Raw genomic sequence first — 20,287 nt, forward strand, 5'->3', positions numbered from 1 at the left:
TATTGTCTTTGGCATTAGATGTCAAAGAGGGAGAGTTTACCATGATAGTCATATCATCAACATTTTGTTTGAAGATGTCAAAGAGGAAGAACTTGGTCTAATATCAAAGATGGAGAGTTTTCTATAAGAAGAAGATGTTGAAGATGAAGTTTGCTGATAGAGGGAGAAATTAAAGTTAGAGGGAGTTCACATTGATAGAGGGAGTTCTCATGGATGATAATTAGCATGAAACTAAGGATATTTTCCTTAGTTTATTTTTCTCTAAAATTTCATTGTATTATGACATGTTATGTTGCCATCAATGCCAAAGAGGGAGATTTTTGGAAATAATTGATCAATTGTATATAGTCTTTGATGTTACACAAAATCTCATATCTTTACTAGTCATTATATGCCAAGTTCACTCTGGTGACAAAGATAGTTTCCTATATCTATCGAGCACTCCTGTCATGCCCAAAATTTATAGGGAAAAACATAACTAAAATTTTAATTTTTTTTTAAAAATATATATTTAAGGGAGAATAGTTTATTTCACACAATTCAAGTTGTAGCTAGAGTTTAAGGATTAGAATACTAACAAGATTCATCTACTCATGGTCATATCAATTTAATGTTTTGGTGTATCTGAATACACTTAATTCCATTATCCAAATTGAAGGTAATATCTTAAGGTTTAGATCATAATGGGTAACATCATATCAAGTGGTCAACCTAACACATGCCTTATTTGTCATAGTGTTGCTAGCACTAGCATACTTAGTATCACAATCTTGATCTGATCCTACTCTAGACATAGACATTATCCCAAGGTTATTCATACCATAGCCAAGTTCAATGTTCTATTTATTAGGACACATTAGGCTGAGTTAAAATGATATAGTAGTTGTATTTAGATTTAATAAGCATAATCATGTTTATAGTTTGTTGAGTTATGGAGGTTATTTCGATTAGGGTCTGAGTTCCTTGCAACATTCTAGGTAGGACCTAATGAATGCTATTTGAAACCATATAGGTGAGTCATAAATGACCTACTGGCATAGAATCTTGCATTTGACAGATAACTTTAAAGTGGTCTATAGACATAGAGACAATACCTAATAGATATTCAAATTAAGCAACAAAACAATTTCGAATCCCATATAGTTTGGTGCCCCATAATATTACATTGAATTCAAAATGTGGAAATTTATTACAAATTTAGGATTGAATGATAAGATTTGTATAGATCCTTAGTGGCATCTAAGTATACACATATATCACATTATGCATTATTTGATATATACCAAGTACTTTGAATTTAGAGTATTAGGGTGAACTAATTACAAAATTTGATGCATCATAAGTATATATTATAATAAATTTCCAATACTCTATAAATATTAATAGAAGAGAATTATATATATATATAATTTATAACCACATCCCTACAAACTACTATTTATTCCTAACCTCATTCACTTCTTCCCACTTTTACTATTTTCTACTTATACTCTAAAATTAAAATACTTAAATTCCCAAAATATTAGACTAACTTTATTTTCAACCTTCCCCAACTTAACTAGTTTAGAATTAGAACCCTAGCTTATACTATCCACTTTACCCACACTATCCTAAATTACTCCTTACTAACATTAATTCTTTAATCATTTACTAACCTAACCCTACATGAACATGTTATCTAACCAACCTATCATTACACTTTACCTAAACTCAAATTCCCTCACAACTCTTAACTTTATTAATTAATATAAACTAACATTAACTTACCTCAAAGTATTTATTCCTAATTCCTACTACTACCTCCCACACTTTCCACCCATCTCTCTTTCCCCACTCATGACCTAGTGTGGCCCACAAGAGGGTGCATGTGGCATGTGTGGAGGGGAAAGCCCTTCCCAGGGTATCCCTTTTGGGCCCCTAGATCCCTATGCACAAGTGGATCCCTTGTCATAAATTAGACTTATACAAGCCCCCTTGTTCGATATCCAATGTCTCTTTTTGGAACCTCTCCCAAAACCATGCATTCTAGATAATGGTGTGCAAGTTACAAGGTGGGAGGAAAATTTCCAATGTATGAGGTGAGAATAAACTATGTCGGGGTGGGGTTAGAATCTTAGAGAGGTAGTCAAGCTTTAGGGATCAATGCCTTCAAACATTTTTTTTTTTTTTTGTGTTTTGAAACTTCACATGTAATAATGAAATTATGTGGGTTTACTTCCATCTATATTCACATGATAAATATGATGGGATGTGAGGGGACAATGGTGTGGGTAGCTTAGAGTAGTCTATGCACTTTGGCAAGAGGGCATAGATAGGGTTTGTGACCACTTGTCACCCCTTCATGGTGATATATATGTATCACTTGTTTCTTTATTTTATAAATTTATAAATTTCTCTTGTTTTCAAGACACATATGTCCTCATAAGGGTCACGCGACCCATCTAGGGAAAGATACTAAAAGTATGACTTGCTTCATTATTGATTTCCTTCCTAAGCTTGTTGTTTATTATGTATGCTATTAAGTTTAGGAATCAAGATCCTAGGGAATATTCCTTATGATTATTTTATTGGTTTGTAATGGGAGTGAGATATTTTCCCACTTCCCATACAAATTCTAGAGAACTAATGTGCATGTACATGCATATTTTCTATGAGAGTTCATCTTCCTTAATCAACTATGATGTTAAGAGTATTGGTTGGGTAGTAACTTGACCATTTATTTCCTTTAACATTTCAATGTTAAAACTTATTATAATAATAAGGTGGACACAAGCATTTGTATTTTCTCTCTCTTCTCAAGTTACGAGGCCATGAATATGGATTTGATGCGGATTTGTTCTGAATTCTTTATTTCTTTTAATTACAAGTTGATATTATTCTTTGCATATATCTAATCTATAGGGTTATTAATTCTTACAAACTCAATAGTTTAACACACAAGATACATATGCACAAGAATAAATATATGTTCACAATTAACAAATAGTCTCATATATGGAGTTACTTATTTCTTGAAAACATATTGAATCATTTTCTATACATACATAATAACTATTGCAATATAACAACGTTTATTTCCATTTCATCAAAATAATGGAATCACTTAAGTTTAAATTGAATAACTATTACAATTTTTCTCTCACATAAGCAATCTATAAAGTTTAACTATTGATTGATACATGAATCTACATGAGGAGGATTAACTCAAATACATAACTTCAACATAGACTTCACAACAATGGATATTCCTTTACACATGAAATGGTTTCTTTCCTTCTTAAACAACTATGAATATGATACCCTCCTTTCTTACAATGACATTTATATGCATAACATCAAACTTAAAATTATACTTCACATTCTCATACAATGGGAGGTAACTACTTCTCACATTGCATAAAATAACAAGGGGACTCTACAATTGCAATATTAAAAATGACATGGGAAGGATTGATTCCTTCAACTACATGATACATCAACACTGCCAAGGGAAAAAACCCTAACTTCTTCATATATACCATTCTCACAAACTGGCAAAAGAACAAACTGAGAACCATGGAGGCTCACCTCCTATCCTAGGCTTCTAAGAAGCCATCCGTAAAGCTTGGAAAACAAGGCTCAAATGGGGTTACACTCAAACATTTCACAAATGCATCCAAACACAATATCATAGTACAGTTACAATTCCTCCAAGGTTTAACACAATGATTCACCACTGGAATCATGAAACATGAGTGAAGGTGGGCTCTCCAAAAAGGAGAATTCCATATCCATATACACATATACATCTACAATTGCATAATGTCTCTTCAAGGTTATCAAAATACATCCTCCTCATCACATTAATACACTTATACCTCCCATAATACAAATACCTCTTCAAGGCTATCAAAATACATCCTCCTCATCACAAAAATACACTTATACCTCCCATAATAACAAACAAGGCATATGGCTTCAATGGAGCCCATACTCCATGAACAACAAAACCCTCTTCAAGAGGAAAATCTCTCAACTGCAATGTTGAGCCCAACTAAACCCTTCACCCAAGACTCTCTACCCTCCCAATGGTGAGTGAAGCCTTCACACCCATTAACATTAATATAAATAAAAACAAAGAAAACTTCAAGATAAATCCATCACAACAATAACACATAACAATCAACCAAGCACCACACACATTACATGTTTCCACCACTATATGAAGAAGAATTCAACACCATTAAGCAAGTTCGATGAAGGCCATGGTAAGGGTACCAACCTTGACCCAAGCTAAAGGAAAAGGATAGTTGATGAAGAGCTTCCTTCTCCTTAGTCTTTCTCCTTCTAAAACCTTAATTGTCTCTAAACTTAGAGAGTGGGTGAATGCCCCACTAGTTTGGCACAAATCATCTAAAAAGACTCTCTACTATCCCAATTTTGGTAGAAACATACAGCCCACTATTTCTTACATTATTGTCCCTTCTAGAAAAGAAACTTTGACCAAGTGGAATTGTGAGGGTACACTCATGGGAAAACCCAAAATTTCATATTGGTGGAAGAATGGATTGGTTAAGGGGTCCCCTAGGCTAGCTAAGCACTAAAACAATCAAATTTATGCCCTTAACATGTTATGCTAAGATATGGATGGCTTATTTTGTCATGTCCCAAAATAGAGCAACCCAAAACACTTAACATTTTTTTAATAATAATAATACGATTTACTTTGAACCAAAGAAATAGATTACACTATAGTCAAATATATTCAGATTTAGATACTTAGTCAAGCCAACTCATAAAAACACAATGAATACTAAGTAGGAGTAGAATAATTTATTTTATTTTCAAATGAAGGCAATAATATAAGTAGATCATTTACAATGCTATCTATTTAGCAATGTAACTACATTATGAAATGTATACTCTTTCTTTTCATTGCTAAATGACATGCTACATTAATCATGAATCATTAACCATCTAGTTTCCTATAAGATAAAATCAACACATATCATTACATTATATTTCTTCTTTTTCTATTACACATAATTCTGCAACTATACTTTCAATACTATCAAGTTTATATACACAATCTGACCCAACATACACTAGATGTGGTTACACAAGGGAAGACTTCTTTTTAAATTGGTTGGACAACAACATGGGAATCTCTTTGCCACAAATAAGGCATCCATAATATTTTTCCTTCCAAGATTGAGAATTTTGCAAGAGACCTACAATAAAACACAAATGCCCAAGGAAATTCTTTCCACCTATCCATACATCTTTTCAAGACCACCCCTGCGCTAGGAGAACCAATTCTAGGTGGTGACACAATTTTTTTTGAAACCATTATCTTACACACAACATTACATAACAACTTATACAACAAGTTTTACCACATACAATCATCAAAATACAATGCAATACTTCCCACCAAGGCTTACACTAAGGATCACAATAGATCCCTTCAATGGGTGAAGGTGGAAATTGAACAAAAGGGAGAATCCACATTGGAAATTATAACACATTCCTTCACAAGGCTCATATCCCTTCACATGTCTTCAAAACACATGCCTTTACAATGCCATACATATGGATCGAAATGCCTTCACAAGGCTTTATCTTACCCCCTTATAGCCCCCAAAAAGGACAACAATGTAGCATATGAGACCCATATCAGTCATATTGCATTTCTCTACCCTACAAGGAGAGACTCTCCACCTAAATGCATTCCCTATACACCCTTCATCCAAAAAAGGTTCTCTTCCCTCCCAAGGGTGAGGCTCACCTTGTAACACCCCAAGACAAAACAAAGGCACAACTTAAACTAAAATTTCCAAACTAAAACTCCAAGTCTGCAAGGGAACTCATAAACATGACCTCCATACACCACAAAACACATTATAAGGTTTGACACATCACAAACCTAAATCTAAAGATCCTACCACAACATAAAGTTCACATACATAGCATAACATAAACTGCACATAACAAATTAAAAATTAGAAGTTCTATTCAAAACATAGAGTTCACATGGCATTAACCAAGGGCAAGACTACTCACCTTTCCAAGCTTCGGTTTCAAGTCCTTTCTCATTCTCCCTTCCTTCCCTTAGCTTTCTTTTTCCCTTCCTTAGCTAAAAGATGTTTCCTACTTTATCCTACTATTTCTAAGTCTCTACTCCCCTCTTCCCCACTCTTTGTTTCCCAACACATTCCTTATCTTCTCCCTTCCCAAAATATTCGCATGCCTCCTTCTCTGATTTTGACCAAATGAAAAACCCTAACTTTTAGGTGGTATCCTAGGTGCCTAAGGAAGATTTATATACTTAAATATGACCCTATCCCCAAGGTATACCATATGGGTTTTAAAAGAATCTCCTAAACTAACCCAAGGGATGGTTTTACCCTCCTAGAAGTCTTCTCAAAGTTTACATTTGAAAATCTAAGTGGGGGATGACTCTCTTCGCTTCCTAGACAAGGAAACTCACATTGGATCACTCCATGGTTACCTAAGGGTCACCTAGCTACTCACTCAACATAGTTGGCATGCCACATCACAACACATGTGTCAATTGAGACCACTTTAAAACACATCACAATACACATTTGGCATGCCAATATAATTACACAAAAATACATTTAACAATTCACATTAAACAAATAACTATTTTCACAAATAAAATACATTGGTAATTAGGTTATCCCCTCCTTAGGGTCAACCTTGGCTTAACAATTCACCTAGCAAGGTTCTCTATGTGTCCATGGGCTTCCTACCTACACACTCATGAAAACATCAATAGCCCAATATGAGGTATAATAATATAAAATGAGATATAAGATATGTAACATTAAATCCATAAATCCTATTGTCCATGGTATCAAAAATGTAAATCAACATAATGAGTTGTCCATATGTATTCTTCATTTACAATAACACAACTATCATTTTACACTTTCATTTAAGGAATTTGTCCAATATATATTGTAAAACACCATTCATTATGATCACTCCTATGTATTTCAATTATACCATAAATCAATACACATCGGTATAGGATTGCCATCATAGATGTAGAATTCCATTCCCTTACAATTAGGACACATGAATCATATTTCAATACTATATTGTTAAACATGATTGATCAACATCATATAGAAACCATTATATGATAAGATAAGTAGCACTAAGAATACATCAAATTAGCATCGTCATAACAATAATCAGAAACCCAGAATGGATAACCTTTCCTAAATGCCATTTCATGTATTCCTCACTTAGTCAGATCAACCAACATCTTGATGTCTATTGAATTTAATGTACCTTTTTATGAATTACGCACCTACAATCCAAGTATTACAACATCTTACTATCTTCATGTCAGTTTACTCCATTTTTTTTTGTATCAATACATTAATCATCCATTCTATCATACAAGAAAGTAACCTCAACCATCATTTACTTTTAGTTATCATTAAAATACTTTAGCATACATTGCTAGACTAATTTCAAGCACAATCTTAACACTTGTTAATAGGTTACCATGTTGTGGTTTTCAAATTACTCTAGTGGCAATGTAAGATCATTGTTGCTATAATTATTATTTGGATTTGAACAATCATGGTTTTATATATTTTAATAGAGGAGGGATGTTACATAAAACCAATCATATACTATTTACTTCCTTCTTGGGCTACACATTATCTATTTTAGTCATGGCCTTTTTATTTTTGTGTGTGAGAGGGGGGGTGTCCCTGCATGTACTTAGTGATTAGCACACAAAAGTTTTTTTTTTTTAAAGTGTCATTCTAAGAATTAGTCATATTGTAGTTGGATTTGTGGAAAAGTTTGGACAAATTATGGAAGATTCTTTCTGGGTTATGTTCAGAATGGGGTTATTTCAGATCCATAGTAGGTAGAATTTGCATAATATGAACTAGAAAAGAGATAAGTATGTGTTTATAAGATGAACATTGTCATACTCTTAAATTCAGCTAGGTGCATCTCTTTCCAATGTCATTAATATTGTATAATGAGTTTCATGTTTGTTAATGAACCACAACATTTATGTAGATTTCCACTACTTATACCTTTGTAAACTATGCATTTGTTTCCTTTTACTACTGTTGCAAGTTTTTAAACACATAGCTAAAATTAAGTTTACAGTTTTTTAAAATCTAAATTTATTTATAGAAGAATTCATATTTTCTATCTTAATTAGCTATTCATGTTGTAGGTTCTTTTTCCTACTAACTTCTTATTTCTATAAATTCATTCATATATATTTCCTAGAGGAGCTTTTGCTAAATTCAAATATAATAGATACCTTTATCTTTCAATTAAGAAATATATAAAATAATCAAACTAGAAACATAATGAGACTAGGTCCTAGTATGGAAACCTATTCTCTGATACCAAGTGTCATGTCCCAAAATACAACAACCCAAAACACTTAATAATTTTAAAAATAATAATAATATGATTTACTTTGAAATAAATAAATAGATTTCACTATAGTCAAATATATTCAAATTTAGATACTATTTACTTCCTTTTTGGGGCTGCACATTATCTATTTTAGTCATGGCCTTTTTATTTTCATGTGTGAGAGGAGGCAGGTGTCCCTACATATACTTAGTGATTAGCACAATTTTTTTTTTAAAAAATGTTGTCATTCTAAGAATAAGTCATATTTCAATTGGACTTGTGGACAAGTTTGGACAAGTTATGAAAAACACTTTCTGAGTTATGTTCAGAATGGAGTTTTTTAGTGGCGAACATAGGAAGATTTTGCATAATATGAATCAGAAAAGAGATAAAGACATGTTTAAAAGATGAACATTGTCATACTTTTAAATTTGGCTGAGTACATCTCTTTTCAATGTCAAGAATACTCTATAATGAGTTTCATATTTGTTCACAGACCACAACATTTATGTAGATTTCCACTACCTATACCTTTGTAAACTATGCATTTGTTTCCTTTTACTATTGTTGCAAGTTTTTAAACACATGGCTAAAGTTAAGTTTATAGTTTTTTAAAATTTGAATTTATTTATAGAAGAATTCATATTTTCTATCCTGTTGTATACTATTGACTTCCTTCTTGGGCTACACATTATCTATTTCAATCATGGTCTTTTTGTTTTCATGTGTGAGAGGGGGGTGTCCCTGCATGTACTTAGTGATTAGCACACAATAGTTTTTTAAAAAATGCTATCATTTTAAGAATTAGTCATATTGTGGTTGGATTTGTGGACAAGTCTGGACAAATTATGGAAAACACTTTATAGGTTATGTTTAGAATGGGGTTATTTAGGGTCCTACGTGAGTATAATTTGCATAATATGAACCAGAAAAGAGATATATACATGTTAATAGGATGAACATTGTCATACTCTTAAATTCGGCTAGGTGCATCTCTTTTCAATGTCATTAATATAGTACAATGAGTTTCATGTTTTTTAATGGACCACAACATTTATGCAAATTTCCACTACTTATACCTTTGTAAACTATGCATTTGTTTCATTTTACTACTATTGTAAGTTTTTAAACACATGGCTAAAGTTTACAATTTTTTTAAATCTAAATTTATTTATAAAAGAATTCATATTTTCTATCTTAATTATCTATTAATGTTGTAGGTTTTTTTTCCTACTAACTGCTTATATGTATAATTTCATTCATATATATTTCCTGAAGGAGCTTTTGCTAAATTCAAATATAATAGGTAATACGATTACTATTAATCTTTATCCTTTATATTTTCTATATAAAGAAATCTAACAACAAACAATTTACATATATAAATAAAAAAATTATAATTTTACACACTTCTAGTAACTATGACTTTCTTCTAATGCCTAACGAATGAAAACAGTCATTAAAATTTATAGATTTGGATGTTACAGATTTATAAACTAGTTTTATTCCTCTTTCGATTAAGAAATATTTAAAATAATCAAACTAGAAACATAATGAGCCAAGGTCTTCGTATGGAAACATATTCTTTGATACCAAGTATCATGTTCCAAAATACAACTACCCAAAACACTTAATAATTATTTTTTAATAATATGATTTACTTTGAACTAAATAAATATATTACACTATAGTTAAATTTATTCAGATTTAGATAATATTTACTTCCTTCTTGGGCTGCATATTATCTATTTCAATCATAGCCTTTTTATTTTCATGTGTGAGAGTGGGGAGTGTGCCTGCATGTACTTTGTGATTAGCACACAAAAGTTTTCAAAAAAAATCCTATCATTCTAATAATCAGTCATATTGTGGTTGGGTTTACGGACAAGTTTGGACAAATTATGGAAAACGCTTTCTAGGTTGTGTTTAGAATGGGGTTATTTAAGGTCCATCATGGGCAAAATTTGCATAATATGAACCAGAAAAGAGATAAAGACATGTTTATAAGATGAGCATTGTCATACTCTTAAATTTGTCTAGGTGCATCTCTTTTCAATGTCATTAATATTGTATAATGAGTTTTATATTTTTTAATGGACAACAACATTTATGCAAATTTTCACTCCTTATACCTTTGTAAACTATGCATTTGTTTCCTTTTATTACCATTGCAAGTTTTTAAACAAATGGCCAAAGTTAAGTTTATATTTTTTTTTTAATCTAAATTTATTTACAAAAAAATTCATATTTTGTGTCCAACTGTATACTATTTACTTCCTTCTTGGGTTGCACATTATCTATTTCAGTCATGGCCTTTTTGTTTTTTTGTGTGAGAGTGGGGGTATCCCTGTGTGTACTTAGTGATTTGCACACAAAAGTTTTTAAAAAAACATGTTGTCATTCTAGGAATCAGTCATATTGTAGTTGGATTTGTGGACAAGTTTGGACAAATTATGGAAAATGCTTTCTAGGTTATGTTTAGAATGAGGTTATTTAGGGTCCAACACTAGCAACATTTGCAAAATATGAACTAGAAACAAGATTAAGATGTGTTTATAAGATGAACATTGTCATACTCTTAAATTTGGCTTGGTGCATCTCTTTTCAATATCATTAATACTATATAATGAGTTTCATGTTTGTTAATTGACCACAACATTTATGCAGATTTCCACTACTTATGCATTTTTTTCCTTTTACTACTGTTGCAAGATTTTAAACACATGGCTAAAATTAAGAATATAGTTTTTTAAAATTTGAATTTATTTCCAAAAGAATTCATATTTTCTATCCAACTGTATATTATTTACTTCCATCTTAGGCTGCACATTATCTATTTCAGTCATTGCCTTTTTATTTTTGTGTGTGAGAAGAGGGGTGTCCCTACATGTACTTAGTGATTAGCATACAATTTTTAAAAAAAATTTGTCATTCTAAGAATCAAACATATTGTGGTTGGATTTGTGGACAAGTTTGGACAAATTATGGAAAACACTTTCTGGGTTATGTTCAAAATGGGGTTATTTAGGGTCTAACGTGGGAAAAATTTGCTTAATATGAACCAAAAAAGAGATAAAGACGTTTTTATAACATGAACATTGTCATACTTTTAAATTTGGCTAAGTGCATCTCTTTTCAATGTCATTAATACTATATAATGAGTTTCATGTTTGTTAATAGAACACAACATTTATGTAGATTTCCACTACTTATACCTTTGTAAACTATGCATTTGTCTCATTTTACTATTGTTGCAAGTTTCTAAACACATGGCTAAAGTTAAGTTTACAGCTTTTTTAAATCTAAATTTATTTATAGAAGAATTCATATTTTCTATCCATTTGTATGTTGTTTACTTCCTTCTCAGGCTGCATATTATCTTTTTCAGTCATGGCCTTTTTATTTTCATGTGTGAGAGGGGGGTGTCCCTACATGCACTTAGTGATTAACACACAATTTTTAAAAAAAAATATGCCATCATTCTAAGAATCAGTCATATTGTAATTGGATTTGTGGACAAGTTTAGACAAATTATGAAAAACACTTTCTAGTTTATGTTTAGAATGAGGTTATTTAGGGTCTATCAGAAGCAAAATTTGCATAATATGAACTAGAAGAGAGATAACGATGTGTTTATAACATGAGAAATATCATACTCTTAAAATTGGCTGGGTGCATCTCTTTTCAATGCCATTAATACTATATAATGAGTTTTATATTTGTATATGGACCGCAACATTTATGTAGATTTCCACCGCTTATACCTTTGTAAACCATGAGTTTCTTTCCTTTCACTATTGATAAAGTTAAGTTTATAGTTTTTTAAAATCTGAATTTATTTATAGAAGAATTCATATTTTTTGTCTTAATTAGCTATTCATGTAGCAGGTTATTTTTCCTACTAACTGCTTATTTCTATAAATTCATTCATATATATATTTCTTGGATGAGCTTTTGCTAAATTCAAATATAATACGTAATAGGGTTGTTATTAATCATTATCCTTTATCTTTCCCCAGTAAAGAAATATAATAGCAAGTTATTTACATATAAATAAAAAATTTCTAATTTTAGACACTTCTAGTAACTATGACTTTCTTCTAATGTCTAAGGAATGAAAGTAGTCATTACAATTTACAGATTTGGAAGTTAAAGATTTACAAACTAGTTTTATTCCTCTTTCAATTAAGAAATATATAAAATAATCAAACTAGAAACATAATGAGCCTAGGTCCTAGTATGGAAACCTATTCTTTGATACCAAATGTCATGTCCCAAAATACAACAACCCAAAAGACTTAATTTTTTAAAAAATAATAATATGATTTACTTTGAACTAAATAAATAGATTATACTATAGTCAAATATATTCAAATTTAGATACTATTTATTTCATTCTTAGGCTACACATTATCTATTTTAGTCATGGCCTTTTTATTTTCATGCGTGAGAGGGCAGTTGTCCCTACATGTACTTAGTGATTAGCACATAAAAGTTTTAAAAAAATGTTATCATTCTAAAAATTAGTCATATTGCAGTTGGATTTGACGACAAGTTTGAACAAATTATGAAAAACACTTTTTGGATTATGTTCAAAATGGGGTTATTTAAGGTCCGACATGGGCAGAATTTAGAAAAGAGATAAAGACATGTTTATAAGATGAACATTGTCATACTCTTAAATTCAACTAGGTGCATCTCTTTTCAATGTCATTAATACTATATAATGAGTTTCATGTTTGTTAATGGACCACAACATTTATGTAGAATTCCACTACTTACACCTTTGTAAACTATGCATTTATCTCCTTTTACTATCGTTGCAAGTTTTTAAACACATGGCTAAAGTTAAGTTTACAATTTTTTCAAATCTGAATTTATTTACAGAAGAATTTATATTTTCTATCCAACTATATACTATTTACTTCCTTCTTGGGCTGCACATTATCTATTTCAATCATGGTCTTTTTATTTTCATGTGTGAGGGGGGTTAGGGGGGGGTGTCCTTGTATGTACTTAGTAATTAGCATACAAAAGTTTTTTTAAAAAATGTTTTTATTCTAAGAATCAGTCATATTGTTGTTGAATTTGTAGATAATTTTGGACAAATTGTGGAAAATGTTTTGTGGGTTATGTTCAGAATGGGGTTAATTAGAGTTCAACGCAGGCAAAATTTGCATAATATGAACTAGAAAAAGAGATAAAGACATTTTTATAAGATGAGCATTGTCATACTCTTAAATTCACTTGGGTGCATCTCTTTTCAATGTCATTAATACTGTATAATGTGTTTCATATTTTTTAATGTACCACAACATTTATGCAGATTTCAACTACTTATACCTTTATAAACTATGCATTTGTTTCCTTTTACTACTGTTGCAAGTTTTTAAACACATGTTTAAAATTAAGTTTATAGTTTTTTGAAATATGAATCTATTTACATAAGAATTTATATTTTCTATCTTAATTAGCTATTCATGTTGTAGTTTCTTTTTTCTACTAACTGCTTATTCCTACAAATTCATTCATATATATTTCCTGGAGGAGGTTTTCCTAAATTCAAATATAATGGGTAATAGGGTTGCTATTAATCATTATCCTTTATCTTTCCCAAGTGAAGAAATCTAACAGCAATCAATTTACATATAAATAACAAATTTCTAATTTTACACACTTCTAGTAACCATGACTTTCTTTTAGTGTCTAATGAATGAAAATAGTCATTACAATTTATAGATTTGGAAGTTATAGATTTAAAAACTAGTTTTATTCCTCTTTCAATTAAGAAGTATATAAAATAATCAAACTAGAAACATAATGAGACTAGGTCCTAGTATGGAAACCTATTCTTTGATACCAAGTGTTATGTGCCAAAATACAACAACCCAAAGCACTTAAGAATTATTTTTTAATAATAATATGATTTACTTTGAAATAAATAAATAGATTACACTATAGTCAAATATATTCAAATTTAGATACTATTTACTTCCTTTTTGGGTCGCACATTATCTATTTTAGTCATGACCTTTTTATTTTTGTGTGTGAGAGGGGGCAGATGTCTCTGCATGTACTTAGTGATTAGCACAAAAAAGTTTTAAAAGAAATGTTGTCATTCTAAGAATAAGTCATATTGTGGTTGGATTTGTGGACAAGTTTGGACAAATAATGGAAAATGCTTTTTGGATTATATTCAGAATGGGGTTATTTAGGGTCTAACGTGGGAAGAATTTATATAATATGAATCAAAAAAGAGATAGACGTCTTTATAAGATGAACATTGTCATACTCTTAAATTTGGCTAGGTACATCTCTTTTCAATGTCATTAATATTGTATAATGAATTTCACATTTTTTTATGGACCACAACATTTATGCAGATTTCTACTACTTATACCTTTATAAACTATGCATTTTTTTTCTTTTATTACTGTTGTAAGTTTTTAAACACATGGCTAAAAATAAGTATATAGTTTTTTTAAATCTGAATTTATTTACAGAAGAATTCATATTTTCTATCCAAATATATACTATTTACTTCCTTCTTGGGATGCACATTATTTATTTTAGTCATAGCCCTTTTGTTTTTGTGTGTGAGAGGGTGGGGGGCAGGGGGTGTCCCTGCATGTACTTAGTGATTAGCACACAATTTTTTTTTATAAAAAAATTGTTATTCTAAGAATCAATCATATTGCAGTTGGATTTGTGGACAAGTTTGGACAAATAATGGAAAATGCTTTCTAGGTTATGTTCAGAATGGGGTTATTTAGGTTCTAGCATAGGCAAAATTTCCATAATATAAATTAGAAAAGAGATAAAGATGTAATTATAAGATGAACATTGTCATACTCTTAAATTTGACTGGGTGCATCTCTTTTCAATGTTATTAATACTATATAATGAGTTTCATATTTGTTAATGGACCACAACATTTATTCAAATTTCTACTACTTATACCATTGTAAACTATGTATTTATTTCCTTTTACTACTATTTCAAGTTTTTAAACACATGGCTAAAGTTAAGTTTATAGTTTTTAAAAATCTAAATTTATTTACAGAAGAATTCTTTTTTTTTTTCTTAATTAGCTATTCATATTATAGGTTCTTTTTCCTACTAATTTCTTATTTCTATAAATTCATTCATATATATGTCTTCGAGGAGCTTTTGCTAAATTCAGATATAATAGGTAATAGGGTTGCTATTAATCATTATTATTTATCTTTTCCCTATAAAGAAATCTAATAGCAAGTAGTTTACATATAAATAAAAAAATTCTAATTTTACACACTTCTAGTAACTATGGCTTCTTTTCTAATGTCTAATGAATGAAAGCAATCATTACAATTTACAGATTTGAAAGTTATAGATTTACAAACTAGTTTTATTCCTCTTTCAATTAAGAAATATATAAAATGTAAGAGTATTCATTGTGAAATGTATATTCTTTCTTTTCATTACTAAACAACATGCTACATTAATGATGAATCATTAACCATCTAATTTCCTATAAGATAAAATCAACACATATCGTTACATTATATTTCTTCTTTGTTTGTTACACATAATTCTACAACTATACTTTCAATACTAACAAGTTTATATACACAATCTAACACCACATACACTAGACATGGTTACACAAGGGAAGACTCCTTTTTACATTGGTTCTACAACATGGGCATCTCTTTCCCACAAATAAGGCATCAATAATATTTTTCCTTCCAAGATTTAGAACTTTGCAAGAGACCTACAATAAAACACAAATGTCCAAGGAAATGCTTTCCACCCAGCCATAGGTCTTTTCAAGACCACCCCCACACTAGGAGAACCAATGCTAGGTGGTGACACATTTTGTTTTGAAACCATTATCTTATTTGCAAAATTACATAACAACTTATACAAAAAGTTTTACCACATACAATCATCACAATACAATGCAAAACTTCCCACCAAGGCTTGCACTAAGGATCACAATAGATCCCTTCAATGGGTGAAGGTGGAAATTGAACAATGGGGATAATCCACATTAGAAATTATAACACATGCCTTCACAAGGCTCATATCCCTTCAAATGCCTTTACAAAACATGCCTTTACAAGGCCATACATATGGGTCCAAGTGCCTTCACAAGGCTTTATCTTACCCCTTTATAGCCCCCAAACAAGACAACAATGTGGCATATGAGGTCCATATCACTCATATGGCATTTCTCTCCGCTAAAAGGAGAGACTCTCCACCTGAATGCATTCCCTATACACCTTTAACCCAAATAAGGTTCTCTTCCCTCCCAAGGGTGAGACTTACCTTGTAACACCCCAAAACAAAACAAAGACACGACTTGAACCAATATTTCCAAACTAAAAATCCAAGTCAACAAGGAAACTCATAAACATGACCTTCATACACCAAAAAACACATTGTAGGGTTTGACACATCACAAAACTAAATCTAAAAATCCTACCACAACATAAAGTTCACACACATAACATAACATGAACTCCACATAACAAAGTGAAAACTAGAAGTTCTATCAAAAACATAGAGTTCACATTGCATTAACCAAGGGCAAGACTGTTCACCTCACTTCCAAGCTTGGGTTTCAAGTCCTTTCTCCTATTATTTCCAAGTCTCTACTCCCCTCTTCCCCACTCTTCATTTTCCAACACATTTCTTATCTTCTATATACTTAAATATGACCCTAACCCCAAGCTATACCATATGGGCTTTAAAAGAAGGTCCTAAACTAACCCTAGGGATGGTTTTACCCTCCTAGAAATTTTCTCAAAGTTTACATTCAAAAATCTAAGTGGGGGACAACTTTCTTGGCTTCCTAGACAAGGAAACTCACATTGGGTCACTCCATGGTTACCTAAGGATCACCTAGCTACTCACTCAACACAATTGGCATGCCACATCACAACACATGTGTCAATTGAAACCACTTTAAAACACATCATACTAGACATTTGGCATGCCAATATAATTACACAAAAATATATTTAATGATTCACATTAAACGAATAACTATTTTCACAAATAAAATATAATGGTAATTAGGTTATCCCCTCCTGAGGGTCAACCTTGGCTTAACAATGCACCTAGCAAGGTTCTCCATGTTCCCATGGACTTACTACCTGCACATCCATGAAAACATTAGTACCCCAATATGAGGTATAAGAATATAAAATGAGATACAAAATATGTAACATTAAATCCATAAATCCTATTGTGCATGGTATCAAAAATGTAAATCAACATAATGAGCTGTCCATATGTATTCTTCATTTACAATAACACAACTATCATTTTGCACTTGCATTTAAGGAATTTCTCCAATATATATTGTAAAACACCATTCAATATGATCACTCATATATATTTCAATTATAGCATAAATCAATACACATTGATATAGGATCACCAACATAGCTAAAGAATTCCATTCCCTTACCATTAGAACACATGAATCATATTTCAATACTCAATTGTTAAACATTATTGATCAACATCAAATAGAAAGCATAATATGATAAGATAAGTAGCAGTAAGAATGCATCAAATTAGCATTGTCATAACAATAATCACAAACCCACAGTCGATAACTATTCCTAAATAACATTTCATGTATTCTTCACTTAGTGAGATTGACCAACATCTTGTTGTCTATTGAATATAATGTACCTTTTTACAAATTACCCACCTACAATCCAAGTATTATAACATCTTACTGTCTTCATGTCAGTTTACTCCATTTGTTTTCTATCAATACATTACTCATTCATTGTATCATACAAGAAAGTAACTTCAACCATTGTTTACTTTCAGTTATCATTAAAATACTTCAACATATGTTGCTTGACTAATTTCATGCACAATCTTAACACTTGCTAATAGGTTACCACATTGTGGTTTTTAAATTACTCTAGTGGCAATGTAAGATTATTGTTGCTATAATTATTATTTGGATTTGAATGATCATGGTTTTTATATATTGTATAAAAGGAGGGATGTCACATATTTTCACAAAAATGACACTTTGGGACCACATTTTAACCCTCTAAAATTGTTTTCAAGTTTGAATTGAATTTCCCTTGATGATGACCCATCCTATCCTTTCTCCAAGTGGATTTACTTAATCTTTTGAACAACAATTAATTTAAGGTTACGTGCCCTCAGTTACATGTCATTAATACACAAATAATTACAAGTGTCAAGTGGCACATTTGAAACACATTGCACATCACCCTGACATGTACATATTTTACTTATGAGATTAAATTTACCACAAACATACAAGCTTACATTTATGAAATAAAGACATCACAACGAGGCTTTGGAATCTTCCAAAGATTTTCTTTGGCTAAATCATGTCCACATAAGTTTTGATCTTGTTTCCCTAATTAATTTCCATGGTTCAATTTCCTGCACACTAAACTCAAACATCTATAGCCCAATCAAAAATCATATAAAATGCTTGTATATAGATGCATGATAATTTCATATTAAATAATTCACCTTAACATTATAATCAATTTTTATTTTCTAATCATTTTCATATAAAGCATTTAAAACATTAAAATATCAGAATTTGCATATCAACATTAATATCTAATGAAATGACCCAACTAACATTCTACACCACATCATAATCCATTTCCTATCATAATGATGAAATGTTGAATCTATACTGTTAAATCAGCCAACATGAAAATTAGTTTCAAATACATATCTTAGGTCAAAATGATCAAAATGTAAACATCACAACTAGCATCCTTTGATTTAATTAAATATAGTTTGATTACTAATAGTATCCCTTTCTCATTATGAGATAATACATTATAAGGTGTATCAATTATGTTAGGTAATCTGGAAGTTTGCATATTCACATAGTTTTCAAAATCAATCACAGAATAAATCCATTACATTTTTTTGGGCCATAAAATATATCCATGTGAATATCAACATATCCAATAATTAACTCGTTACATTATATCATATAGAGTTCTACTGAATAGATCCTTATCCCAATTTGATAACAATTTACATCTTTGACTATAAGTAATATCATAATTGTGGGTGTTGATTCATCTTTCCATAATAACTATCTAATTCAATTATCCTAACAGGCTATAAAATATCATGAACCCATTGAAATCTTGAGTCTTTATTCCATAGGGTCTTAGCTTATCAACCTAATGTAATTACAAATATGGTACTCAGAACAATAATAACCAAAAGAAATTGTTAAAGGTAACATGAGGGAAGGATGGGCCATTAAATGTGTGATAGAAGACATCATACACTTATTAGTTATTTTAAACAGGTTCAATTTGAATCATATTTTTTAGGAGGGAAACAATGTGGTAGATGGAATGGTGATGTTAGGCCTAAATGTGAAGCGACTAAGATGTTGGAGGGAATTAAATACCTTGCAAAATTGGGTAAGAGATTTAGTGATTCAAGAAATTAAGCATGATGAATCCTAGCTGGAGAATTACTTAAAAAATTTTGTGACTAGCTACTAAGTTGGTGGATATGACAAAGTTATGAAGGATAGATGGCAAGGAGTGATGGAAATTGTACTATTAATAATAAATTCACATGGCCCAAAAAAGAAAGAATTTTGAAGTTTGAGATGAAAAGTTTTTTAATGATTTTCTTATGTGTGTTCTCGTATGCCGGGATGAGAAAAGATTCATATTTTAAATACTTAGTATGTATTGGGAATGATAGAAAAGATTGGGAGAAAGATAAAGGTGGTTGACACGTGACATTAATTTCTAAAAGGGATGCTGCTATAATTACTAAAAATAATGGTTATTATGTTCGCTTAAGGGATATTATTTTCTTGCCTAAGTGTGAAGTCATTCTTAGC

This window comes from Cupressus sempervirens, chromosome 5 (genome assembly GCF_028749045.1).
Source record: "Cupressus sempervirens isolate cs-2001-9-10 chromosome 5, ASM2874904v1, whole genome shotgun sequence".
Classification (NCBI taxonomy): domain Eukaryota; kingdom Viridiplantae; phylum Streptophyta; class Pinopsida; order Cupressales; family Cupressaceae; genus Cupressus; species Cupressus sempervirens.